Below are 13,440 nucleotides of genomic sequence, written 5' to 3'. Positions count from 1 at the left end.
TACTACCTGTCACTGTGTGGAGTATGAACATACTTTCTTTCTCTGTGTGGAGGATGAATTCATTCCATATCGTTTTGTGGAGTATGAGTGTACTCCCTTTCTCTGGGTGGAGTAGAATGTACTTCTTATCACTGTGCGGAGTGGGAATGTAATCTTTGCCTTTGTGTGATTATTAAACCTTTTCTGTGGAGTATGAATGTACTCCTTATATCTGTGGGAGTATGAATGTACTCTCTATCTCTGGGTGGAGTGTGATTGTATTTGAAGTCTCCATTTGGAGGGTGAATGTACTCACAGTATTTCTGTGGAGTTTGAATGTGCTCCCTCTCTCTGTGCAGAGAGTGAATGCACTCCTTGTCTATGTCCAGAGTGGGAATGTAATTTCTGTCTCTGCATGGAGTATGAACATACTCACTGTCTTTGTGTGATTATTATTCTTTCTATGTGGAATATGAATATTCACCCTGTCTTTGTGTGGCATGTGGATATACTACTGTTCACTGTGTGGAGTATGAATGTACTCTCTTTCTCTACATGGAGTGTGAATTCACTCCATATCTCTTTGTGTATTATGAGTGTACTCCCTAACTCTGAGTGGAATAGATTGTACTTCTTGTCACAGTGTGGAGTGTGAATGTAATCCCTGCCTTTGTGTGATTATTAAACCTTGTTTGCATAGTATGAATGTATTCCCTCTCTCTGTGGGAGTATGAATGTACTCAGTACCTGTTTGGAATATGAATTAATTTCCTTGTCTGTTGGTTCAGTGTGAATGTACTTCTTGTCTCTATGTGGTGTGTGACTGTACTCCCTTTCTCTATGGGGAGTATAAATGTACTCAGTTCCACTGTGTGGGGTGTGAATATACTCCTCATCTCTATGTGATTATTATTCCTTTTGTTTTGAATGTGAATGCACTCCCTCTCTCTGTGTAAATTTTTAATGTAATCCCCATCACTCTATGGAGTATAAATGTACTCTTTCTCTCTGAGTAGTGTGAATGTACTTGCTGTCTCTGTGTGGAGTATGAATGTTATCCATGTCCATGTGTAAGGGCTAAATGTACTCCCTATGTCTGTGCAGATTTTATCTATTTACTCCCTGTCTCTCTGTGGAGTATGAATGATCTCCCTGTCTCAGTGTGTAGTGTGAATATGCTTCCTGTCACTTGGCTGAGTTTGAATGTACTTCCTGTCTCTGTGTAGAGTAAGAATGCACACTGTCTCTCTGTGTGGAGTGTGAATGTGCTCCCTTTCCTTGGGTAAAGTATGAAGGTATTCCTTTGTCCCTGTGTGGAGTATGAATGTATTCTGTGTCTCTGTCTGGGTTTTATCTATGTACCTTCTCTCTCTAAGTGTGGAGTATGAATGTATTTCCTGTCTCTGTGTCAAGTATGAATGTACTCCCTTTCTCCGTGTGGAGTAGGAATGCGATCCCTATCTCTGTGTGAAATGTGGATGTACACCCTGTCTCTGTGTGGAGTCTGAATGTCCTTCCTGCCTCTGTGTGCAGTATAAATCTACTTCCTGTCTCTCTGTGGAGTATGAATGGTCTGCCTGTCTCAGTGTGGAGTGTCTCACTGTGGGAGTATGAATGTCCTCAGTTCCTGTTTGGACTATGAATTAATCTCCTTGTCTGGTATGCAGTGTAAATGTACTTCCTGTCTCTTATTGGAGTGTAAATGTACTCCCAGTCTCTAAGTGGTGTGTGAATGCACTCCCTTTCTCTGTAGGGAGTATACATGTACTCAGTTCCACTGTGTGGAGTGTGAATATATTCCTTGCGTCTATGTGATTATTATTCATTTTGTGTAGCATGTGAATGCACTCCACTCTTTTTGTGGATTTTGAATGTAATCCTTGTCCCTCTGTGGTCTATAAATGTACTGTTTCTCTCTGTGGAGTATGAATGTACTCAACTGTCTGTGTGAAGTATGAATGCACTCCCAGTCACAGTGCTGGGAGTGAATGTACTTCATCCCAATCTGTTCAGTGGGAATGTAGTCCTTCTTTGTATGATTATTATTCCTTCTTTGTGGAGTATGAATTTTCTCTTGGTCTCATTATGGAATGTGAATATACTCTCTGTCACTGTATAGAGTATGAATATACTCCCTGTCCATGTGAAAGGGATAAATGCACTCCCTATGTCGGTGTAGCTTACATCTCTCTACTCCCTGTCTCTCTATGGAGTATGAATGATCTCCCTGTCTCAGTGTGGAGTGTGAATGTACTTCATGTCTCTGTGTGGAGTACAACTGCACTCCCTCACTCTGTGTGGAGTGTGAATGTAACCCCGCTCTTTGTGTGGAGTATGAATATTCTCACTGTTACTTGGCTGAGTTTGAATGTACTTCCTGTTTCTGTGTGGAGTATGAATATGAAGGTATTCCCTCACCCTGTGTGGAGTATGAATGTATTCCCTATCTGAGTCTGGGTTTTGTCTATGTACTCCCTGAATGTATCCCTGTCTCTGTGTGGAGGAGGTATGTGCTTCCTCTCTGTGTGAAGTGTGACTGTACTGTATGTCTCTCTGTGGAATATGAATGTACTTCCTGTCTCTGTGTGGAGTATGAATGCACTCATTATCTCACTGTGGAATACAACTCCTGCCTCTGTGTGCAGTAGCTGTCCCTGTGTGGAGTGTGAATATACTCACTGTTTCTGTGTGGAGTATTAATGCACTACCCATCTCTGTGTGGTGTGTGAAAGTACTCCTAGTCTTTGTGTGGAGTATGAATGCACTCTCTGACCCTGTGAGGAGTATGAATACACTGCCTGTCTCTGTCGAATATGAATGTACTCCCTGTCTCTGTATGGAGTGTGAATGTACTCCTTGTCATTCTGGTGGAGTATGAATGTACTCCCTGCCTCTGTGCAGTATGAATGTACTTCTTGTCACTGTGTGAAGTATTAATCTACTTTCTATCTCTGATAGGAGTATGAATGTACCCCATCTCTGTGTGGAGTGTAAATGTACTCCCTGTCTCCATGTGAAGTGTGAAAATACTCCCTGTCACTGATTGCAGCATGAATGTACTCCCTCTTACTGTGTAGAGTTTTAATGTGCTCCCTGTCTCTGTGTGATTATTTCTTTTGGGAGGATTACAAATGTACTCCCTGTTTTTGTGTGGAATGTGAATGTGCTCCCTGTTACTATGTGGAGTAGAAATGTACTCCCTGTCTCTGTGTGGAGTATAAAGTTACTCTCTGTTCCTGTGAGGAGTGTGAATTTACTCCCTGTCTTTGTGTGGAGTATGGATGTACTCCCGCCCAAGTTTGGAGAATGAATGTACTCCCTAAGTGTGTGGGGGTTTACCTATATATTCCCTGTCTCTGTGTGGAGAACAAATGCACTCCACTTCCTTGTGTAGGGTGTGAATTTACTCCCTGTCCCCATTTAGAATATGAATCCACTCACTGCCTCTCTGTGGAGTGTGAATATACTCCCTATCTCTGAGTGTGAATGTACTTCCTGTCTTTTGGTGGAGCATGAGGACATTCCCCTGTCCCTGTGTGGAGTATGAATGTATTCCCTGTCTCTGTCTGTTTTTATCTATGTAATCCCTCCCTAAGTATACAGTATGTATGTACTCCCTATCTCTGTGTGGAGTACAAATCTATTTAATTCCACTGTGAGGAGTGCAAACATACTCCTTGCCTGTATGTGATTATTAGTCCATTTGTGTAGAGTGTGAATGCACTCCCTCTCTCTGTGTAGATTGTGAATGCATTCCCTTTCCCTCTGTGGAGCATAAATACTCCCTCTGCTGAGAGGGAATGTACTCCCTGTCTCTGTGTGTTGAGTGAATGCACTTCCTCTCAATGTGTGCAGTGGGAATGTACTTCTTTGTTTTATTATTATTCCTTATGTGTGGAGTATGAAATTACTCTTGGTATCATTGTTCAATGTGTATGTAATCCCTGTCACTGTGTGGAGTATGAATATACTCCCTATGTCTTTGTGAAGTACTTCTTGTCCATGTGTGGAGGATGAATGTACTCCCTGTCCCTATGTGGAGTACAAATGATCTCCCTGTCTCTGTGTGGAGTATGAATCTATGTGTGGAGTGTGAATGTACTCCCCTGTCTTTGGGTGCAGTGTAAAGGTATTCCACTGTCTCTGTGTGGAGAATGAATGTATTCCCTATCTCTGTCTGTGTTTTACCTATGTACTCTCTTTCTCTCTAAGTGAGGAGTATGAATGTACTCCCTGTCTCTCTGTAGAGTGTGAATGTACTACCTGTCACTGTGTGGAGTATGAATGTACTCCATGTCACTGTGTGGAGGTGAATGCACTCTCTGTCTCTCTGTAATTATTATTCTTTCTGTCTGCAGTATGAATGCACTCCTTATCTCTGTGTGGAGTGTGAATGTACTATCACTCTGTGGAGTATGAATGCTTCTATTTGGAATATGAATGTAGTGCCTGTCTCTTTGGGAGCATGAATGTACTCTCTGTCACTAGAAAATTATAATTAGTACCATCATATATGACATACAATAAATTAGTACAATATAAATAATGTATTTCTACTTTTCCATTAAGTATACTTTAGAATGACTAGAAACTATAACTGATGATTGTTCCAAGTAATCCTTACAATATGCATATATTGCAAATATGCTTGTTCAAATGATACAGATTAAACAGCATGGCAAGTATGCCAATTGTGTTGAAATTATTATGTAACCTTTTTAAATAATTTTACTCTACATTTGTTACCTGCGGGATTTGAGCCCACACCATCTGAATACATTATTATAACTGACACTTACAGTTGGCTTGAGCTACAGACTGAAGCATGCCTGCTTGATTTTACAGTTAGATATGCATGTTTAATTTTCTACTACTGTATAGAACAGCAGTACTTCAGCTAATGTAATACTTATGCTGTGCTGTGCTGCATACAGATCCGTTGCTTCCCTAAATCAATCAGCATGGGCTTCTCTGTTCACTGCAATCTCCTGGGTGGTTGTAGAATAAGAAGGAGAGAAAAAGAAAAGAGCAATATGCAGAGCAGTCTTGCCTGTATCCAGCTTTCTATCTAATTTAAATTATCTGTGTCTGTATACTTACAAAACTGTGGGATGTCAGCAGTCCTAAACTCATCCAGCCACTGGTTCATTGTATCCTGCTAATGCTTTTGAGGTCATTATAGTGGTGCCTGCATTACTCTCCAGTGTGTGGAATGCCAGTTGCACTGGAGACAGCCTTGGCCAGACTATTCCAAACATCACATTTGTACCGAGACCAGGTATAGTCCCCCTGCAGCAGCCTTCAGCTGCGGCACTTTACAAGGAGTCCAATAAAGATTCAGGACTCCTCCACATCCCGCCTTTGGCCCCTAAATTGGATACCTTGCTTTCTAGCTCCAGACATGTCCGTTCAGGTCAAACAGCAGCAGTTAAGAGTGTTTTCCCACCAATTCATGTTATTGTGTTTAATGCTAGTGCTCAAACCCAAACAACCATGACAACTATGTTTGCATGGCATTAAGTGGACAGGAACATTGCCAAACAGAGAGGAAAGCAGTTTTTAAAATAGCAAGGCTAATCTGATAGGTAGCATTAGTTTATGGGTTGGTTGCTGCTGTAACTGTTATTTGATTTAACTTTAAGACATGTATTGGGGGCATATATTTTATGACCTGACACATGTTTTATGTGACATTACACACTGATAAAATTGATTTGTACAATGTGGGATTCAAACCTATGCAGGATAGACAAAACATATTCTTTCAAAAAAGTGAGATTTCATCCTTGCCACCAAAGAGGTGCTTTTTGGAAATGCTCATTTTATACAAATAAATATGACAGACTGATGGATTAACCATGCATGTGTGTGACCTGACAAGGTCCTGGCTTATACAGTCACATGTGTATAAGTATCATTGAAGATGGAAATCCATCCAAAGCCAGAAAAGACAATTGTAATTACAGACACATAATTGTCAGTATACTTCCACTCACACATATAATTCATTTAAGCTCCAATGCTATACATTCATATTATTTATATATATATATATATATATATTTTTGTTTACATTGTTTTATATATTTTTAAAACTGACTGGACAAGCATTAAAAAATGGGAGTGTGCTAGATTAGAACACTGGCTGACCTGTATTAGGAGCATTAACGTACACCAGTTACCACAGGGAATGGTGGGCACTAAGAATAGTTTTTGCAGTTGTGCAGAGTGCTCATTGCAAGTAATACCTTGTTTCTCAGATGTGCGCATTAGTTATACATATACATGAATGAGTTGAGTGTTTAACCATGAATGTGTGACATAAAAATTCAGAAAATACATGTGTAATTTTAGAACCATAATTATACTGATACCCACAGATACACATGTAATATAGTTCTGATATTCTGTGTATGCTCAATGCACCTGCTATAGATAGTTATTCCTGTGTGTAAGTATTTTTTACTGCTAATTTTTATATAAAATAAAGTGGAACATCAGTAAGAAAATTTTGGGCTTAGCTAAAATTAGAGCCCAGGCTGAACTGTCCTCTAATCTTTAACATGCAACTGATGCCATGGGAACAACTAGCAACAAATGTATATTTTCACATTCATTACTATGTATGTGTGCTGACCGCCACGCAAATATGCTTAGCATGTTTGCATGGTGATAAACAACACATGATATAATATATCCATTTTGAAATTGTCTACTGTCTGTTTCCTGTCTGCAACTGTTCTGGATGTGCAAGTAATGTGGAAGCATACGGACCATCAAGCAATGCCGCTTAGTGGGTTTGAGCGATGGTAAGCACAAGGTGCAATAATGTATTCTTTTTCAACTTAAAAATGTCTGCTTCATGTGTGAGCCATTAGCAGAAGGTAAGTGACATGCCAATGTGAGAGGCAAAGCCCACCTTCTATTATCCTTCTAAGAAGTGTTTATTAGGTTACATCCTTAAAAGATAAATGTATGACTTGAACTATGATCTACAGGTAGCACATAATGAGAGATTAATTGCATTTACCAGATGTGCTACACACACGTTTGAATCACACCTGTAATTTATGCAGTCTTTATCATAGAAGTATGTTAAATGAAATTGATTTATCCATTTCACTGTATTTGCACTAAGCCATGTGCTGCACAAATATTAATATAAAAAAAAACAACAACAACATTATAAAATACATTTTGGCACACATTAAAGATTTTACAACTCTGGATTTGAACTGTCAGACCAATGAACCTACAAAACACAGTAAGGGTGTCTTTTCCCTCTTTGCCACAGAAACAGCTTTGCATCGGGAATGCAAAACATTATGCGTACAAGCAAGTCCCTTTTCATCCACAGTATTAACAAGACATATAACACTTGTACAGTCTCAGTCATTTGTACTTGTTAATTACATATTTAGTGCAATGACTGATCACACAACCATTTATGAGTATTGTTTGCAGCAATACAGTTGTCTTCTCTTTATATTGTGTTCATTCTTCTCTTATCTGAGTTGTAATCTCAGACATGCAGTTTGTAGGGTGTTTTGTATCATTGTCCTTAAAATGTATGAGAATATCACATGATAATAATATACAGTTTTCAACAAAGGCAGTGATGTTTGGCTATTAGTGAACAGAAACTGAGAAATGTGTGCTGCTCACTTCCATTTAAAACCATGATACAACTAATTATACACTTTGTAAGTGTACCATGAGTGACACACCCACTGTGGGTAAATAAATCTGAATTGCTGTTGTGATTTCTTTCTCCCTACCAGTAATAATTCACAGTTGTAATCTGCTAAAAGCAAACACAGAGGGAGTTCCTGCATTATGTTTAAACGTGCTACACAGAGCCAAAACTTTTGGAGTCAGCAATTCTAATGCATCCACACCTCATTTGCATATTCAACATGTTGAAAGGCCTAAATCTACACTATAAAAAAGGTAACCATGTAGCTAAGGAAATTGAAGGTGAGGAGAACTGTCTCCCATTCCATCCTTTCTTGTTGGACCCCCATTGGTTCTGATAACCAAAACCATTCCGGTCCGTCTGGTTCCTCAGGCGATCTGATCTCCTCAATTCTGAGGGGGGATTCTAAAAAAAACATCATCTCTAACATCATTAGTACTTCGAGCATTGCTTTTGTTTTTACGAGTGCCATTAGTGTTAGGTCTAACAAATTCATCTGTCATACAATTAGGCATGCCCACATCATTTTTACAAACATCATCATCGACAACATTCTCGTGCATGTTAAAATTATATACATTCTTGGTCACATAGTCTTTTCTATCACATTTTTATTTAACCTGTTTATTTGCAGAATTATCCCTAACATATTTCTCCAAGTCAAATAAAATTTTGTTGTACTTCATTTTGTATTCTGGGAATACCAAATCAGATGTAATACTGGAGTTCAAAATAACAATGTGTTTTTAATACTTTCCAATTTCAAGTTGTTGTCCCTTATGATAATTCGCATTACCTCAAGTCCTGTGTTGTATAATTCTGACAACTCCTTATAAGCAGTTGTACCCTCAGAGATTCCATTTGGCAGTTTAAATAAACGGAGCCCCTTTGGAACCTGTTTCAATCTAATAGATTTAGTTAAAAATACGCTGTCCAATTGTAGACCCTGAAATTTCTAACCAAGTTTCTCAAAGGAGGACAACTGATTGTTTAGTGTTCCTAAAAACATGCCGTCTTGTTTGTCTTCATTGAAACTTAGCACAGGGCTGGAAAACCAATCAGTGAACCCAGCCGAACTGGACAGGTTGGAAATGCTCTCCGGTTTGTTGGTGATGCTGTCCCTCACAACCTGGGGATGTAAAGTTAACACCTCCAAATCCTGAGAAGCTGTAAAACCATTTGGAACCCCAACAGCATTCTTTTGCTGATTTGAGGAAGAAGTGGCTAAACACGTCATAAGTTTAGATACAGCATCTGTAAGTTCTTTAATAAGAGCTTCCATAACAGGCAATAAAAAGCAGAGTACAATGCAACACACCACAGGGCAGACTCCCAAGATAACCAGAATGAAAACAAAAACTTCACTTCACACGGGGCGAAACTAAAACAAAAATAACACACCAAAAACAACAAAAGTATGGAAATAACCGCACTGTAGCAGAGCGAGGATCAATGCTTTATTTGTGGCTAAGTGCTTTCACCTCTCAATTTTAGGCTTCATCAGTCACAGAAAATATACATCACTTCCTATTTATACAGAAAGTCTCATGACATTACATTGAGTTAGAACTAATTCATTCATACAATATATTGTAACAATTCAGTATGAAAAAAATCACATAATGAGTGAAAAGCATCTAGCTAAATAAACATATAAATTCATATTCAGTATTGTGCCAGTACATTAAACCATTGAAGTGTAAAAGACATTAAAACCAATGAAAATGATAGTGCAAGTCAGGATGGTGTTAAGATTTTTAAAAATGGTGATTTCACATTGTGCAATTTTACTAATAGACCACTGACTTCTACACATTGTGACCTTTTGAAAAAAAGGTTTTTCATTTGTCCCATGCTTTAAAACTGACATTGCCTCTCTATTATTGAACCTTAGATTATACACAAGGCAACTTAATTTAACGTTGTTGTTTTCACAGGACAAAGAGGGTTTTACATCGGTGCTCAAAAGGAGCAGTACTTTTATTCCTTCCTATCATAGGAAGGTTGGGCTATTTGAATCTTTTTGTGAATTAGAATTTAGGAATCAGATCCAAGTGAATGAAGCATGGAGTGACAACCTTAGCATACATGAAAGAAAGATTTTTGTGAGATGAAAAATGACACAACAACTAGGTTTATGAAACCAGACAAGGGTGGGGATGTCGTTCTGATGTCAAGTCTCAAAATGTTTCGGATTCTTAATGACCCCACCACCTACTCCAGGGTCTCACACAATGAGATCAACTATGCATATTCTAGAATTTACATTGAATTATTTGATGCTTTTTCACAGGATCTGATTAATGGCACTGAGTTGGACTTTTTGAGTGTGGATGACCCAGTCATCCTGGTGATCTTTGTTATTCCCATGATCCGTAAGTGTGTACATGATCCACCATTCAGACCGATTGTAGAAGCCAGAGGTTCAAAGACAGAACCTCTGGCTGCTTATATCGACCACCACACCAAACCCATCAACAACAAAACAGACCATATTATGAGAGATTCCTGGCATTCTTTAGAGATGTTACGAGACATTACATCAGTCAACAACGTGACCTTTTTGGCCATTGATGTGGTCAATTTGATTTCTGTCATCCCACATGACAAAGGGATGAAAGCTTTTGAGGAATATCTGTTTGGATCAGGCATTTTCCCTAATGATAAGGTCAATTTTTTAACTAGGTTGATGGAAATCATACTGAATAGTAATTTCCTATTTTTCGAAGGTGAATACTATCGACAAACTACAAGTGTTGCGATGGGCGTGAAATGTGCCCCAGTTTTTGCAAATGTAGTTTTGCTTGAATGGGAGAAGGAAGTAATGTTCAGATCCAGGTTTATGTCCAAAATCAACAAATATTTAAGATTTTTGGATGACATCTTAATTTTGTGGACTGGACCTGAGACAGAAATTGATGAGTTTGTTTCCTATCTGAACCATAGCACCGATTTTCTGTCTTTCACTTACAGACACATTGTCAGTGAGATTGATTATCTGGACATACTTTTGAAGAAAAGGGATGGTAAGTTGGTTTCCACTATTTTTAGGAAACAAACTTACACAAATGGTCTGTTACATTATGAAAGTTGCCATCCTCCACACCAAAAGCGTGGAGTTGTGAAGGGGCAGATGTGTAGGCTTTCTAGGTTGTTTTGCCAAGATGATGATTTTGGTAGGGAAATGTACACACTCATAGCTATGTTTATGAACAGAAGTTAGTTACCCACTCAAACTGTTGCTCAAGGCCAAGAAGGAGATCTGGATGAAAAGATCTACAGTCTATTGTCCAATTCTATGCTCAGAGACTGTTATGACTAATTCCGCGAAGACTCACATGTCAATCAATCATGTGATGGTGTTGAAGTACAACCATGATTGTCCCCGATTGGTCAATATTTTAAATACTGTATGGGACAAAACATTTGACATGGAACTTAAACAAAGACTGGGTGACAAACCCAAAGTGGTTTATAGTAGAAGTAGGAATATAAAGGAAGCCCTAGAATTGAAAGGGACAGACAAAGGCAACAGGTGTGTCTCTAGAATGTACAAGTGCGTTTTTTGTAACTACTGTAAATTCATTGATGATGGGCCGTATGTGGCAGTGGATGGTTATCCTCGCACACTGGAGTGCCCTGGTAGGGGAACTTGTACAACAATGAATGTGGTATACATAGCAACCTGTATTACATGCTCGGCATTCTATGTTGGGAAAACCATACGTAAATTGAGGGACAGAACTACCGAGCATTCAAGAGACTTGGCTGTATGCCATAATTTTAAGAGATTTTTTTTTTTTTATTATTGATAAAGTGGAAAAATTAATAGAGGTGGCAATATGAGAGTTGCTTTGGAATTAAGAGAAACAAAATGTCAACTAAGATTAAATGCAAAAATTTTTCCTGGCATCAATGATAACATATCTATTGCCCTTCTTTTAAAATGGAAATCTATAAACATATAATCTTGCACAGGGGCTGTTTTATAATTTCATGGTTTTAATTGTTTTATGGTTTTAATGTATTTTACACTTCAATGGTTTAATGTACTGGCACAATACTGAATATGAATTTATATGTTTATTTAGCTAGATGCTTTTATCTGCGGTGGTAGTGCTGCGGTAGCATTGTCGCCTCACAGTAAGACGTTGTCCTGTTCGATTCTCAGCCAAAGCGTCTTCTGTGTGGAGACATGCGTGAATGGGCGTACCTTCGTTGAAGGTTGTGCGTCAGGCCTGGCAAGTCGGTACGTAAAAATCTACTGCTAATCATTAGAGAACAGGAGTTCCGCTGTGGTGACCCCTAACCGGGAAAAGCCGAAACATACATTTAGCTAGATGCTTTTCACTCATTATGTGATTTTTTTTCATACTGAATTGTTACAATATATTGTATGAATGAATTAGTTCTAACTCAGTAAGTGTGATGTCATGAAACTTTCTGCATAAATAGGAAGTGATGTACATTTTCTGTGACTTTGATGAAACCTAAGATTGAGAGGTGAAAGCGCTTAGTCACAAATAAAGCATTGATCCTCGCTCCGCTACAGTGCAGTTATTTCCATACTTTTGTTGTTTTTGGTGTGTTATTTTTTTAGTTTTGCCCCGTGTGAGGTGAAGTTTTTGTTTTCGCAGAGGTATAAGTGACTAGCATTCATCTGAAAATTACTTTTCTGTTGTAAATGTTTACACATTTTGTGATAATTTTTTGAAAGCACTCAGAATAATTAACTGATGTGTTATTCCTTGCTTGGTACAAATTGTCATTTGCCTGTTGTTTTGGGGATAGGGAGTCAAGTTCCATTTGTGTGTTGCCACAACCAAAAATGTTTTTAAAAAAGTTTGGTGTTGCTATTATTTGTTTTGGATCAAACTTTGGTTTGTGACTGCGACATGTTACAACCACATAACCTTTTATATTGTAATACCTAAAAGTTTTGTGTTTCTCAAGTGGGTAATATAGAAAAATAATGCATATGTATGTATAAGCAGGACTTTTATTTATGTGTAGTATCCTTCTTTTTTGTTTTATGTCACCTAGGGTTATGGCACCCAAATGTCCCAATACCTGTAAACCACATTCCAGTGACTCTGAAAATGATGCAATTGTCCAAGCATTTAGGCAACATTGTGCCTTTCTGCTTGAAACAAGATGTGAGGATGTGTCCGGCAGAATACAGATTTAAAACCAGATAGTGAATGATATCAATGCCATAGGGGACACAGCAGAACTTATGATCAGGTGTGTCATAGGATCACTGATATGATTTCATCACCCCAGAGGAGAGCAGCTGCAGTGGCCTTTAGACAGCTGACTGCAGAGGTGGCAGCTACTACACAGCCACCACTGACACCAAATGAAGAGTTCCTGTCCACTGTGAGAGATCCAGGGTACTCAGTGGAAAGTGCACAGCAGCATGTGACTTATAATCATATTGCCAAATTCGTAACAGGAGAACCATACCATACTCATCACTGTCTTAACCTAAAAAAACTAGCCTGGTTAGAACTCCCAAATCTTCTTAAACTTAATCAACTTACTGAAGCATTTAAAATTATCAAGGAACCACATAAAACCCCCTCTTTAAACAAACTATTCATCCCCTATTCTAATCTCAGCTGCCTTAGATCCTCCAACAGTGAACTAATACAAACAATCAAAACTAATAACTTGGGTGGGGATGCTCTTTACGCCAATTCCATTGGAAAACTATGGAACTCTCTTCCCAGTGACCTAAGGCTAACTACCTCCCTGAGTAAGTT

Source organism: Protopterus annectens, chromosome 1.part0 (assembly GCF_019279795.1).
Source record: "Protopterus annectens isolate FY-2018-M chromosome 1.part0, PAN1.0, whole genome shotgun sequence".
Taxonomy (NCBI): Eukaryota; Metazoa; Chordata; order Ceratodontiformes; family Protopteridae; genus Protopterus; species Protopterus annectens.
Note: the sequence above shows the minus strand (reverse complement) of the source record.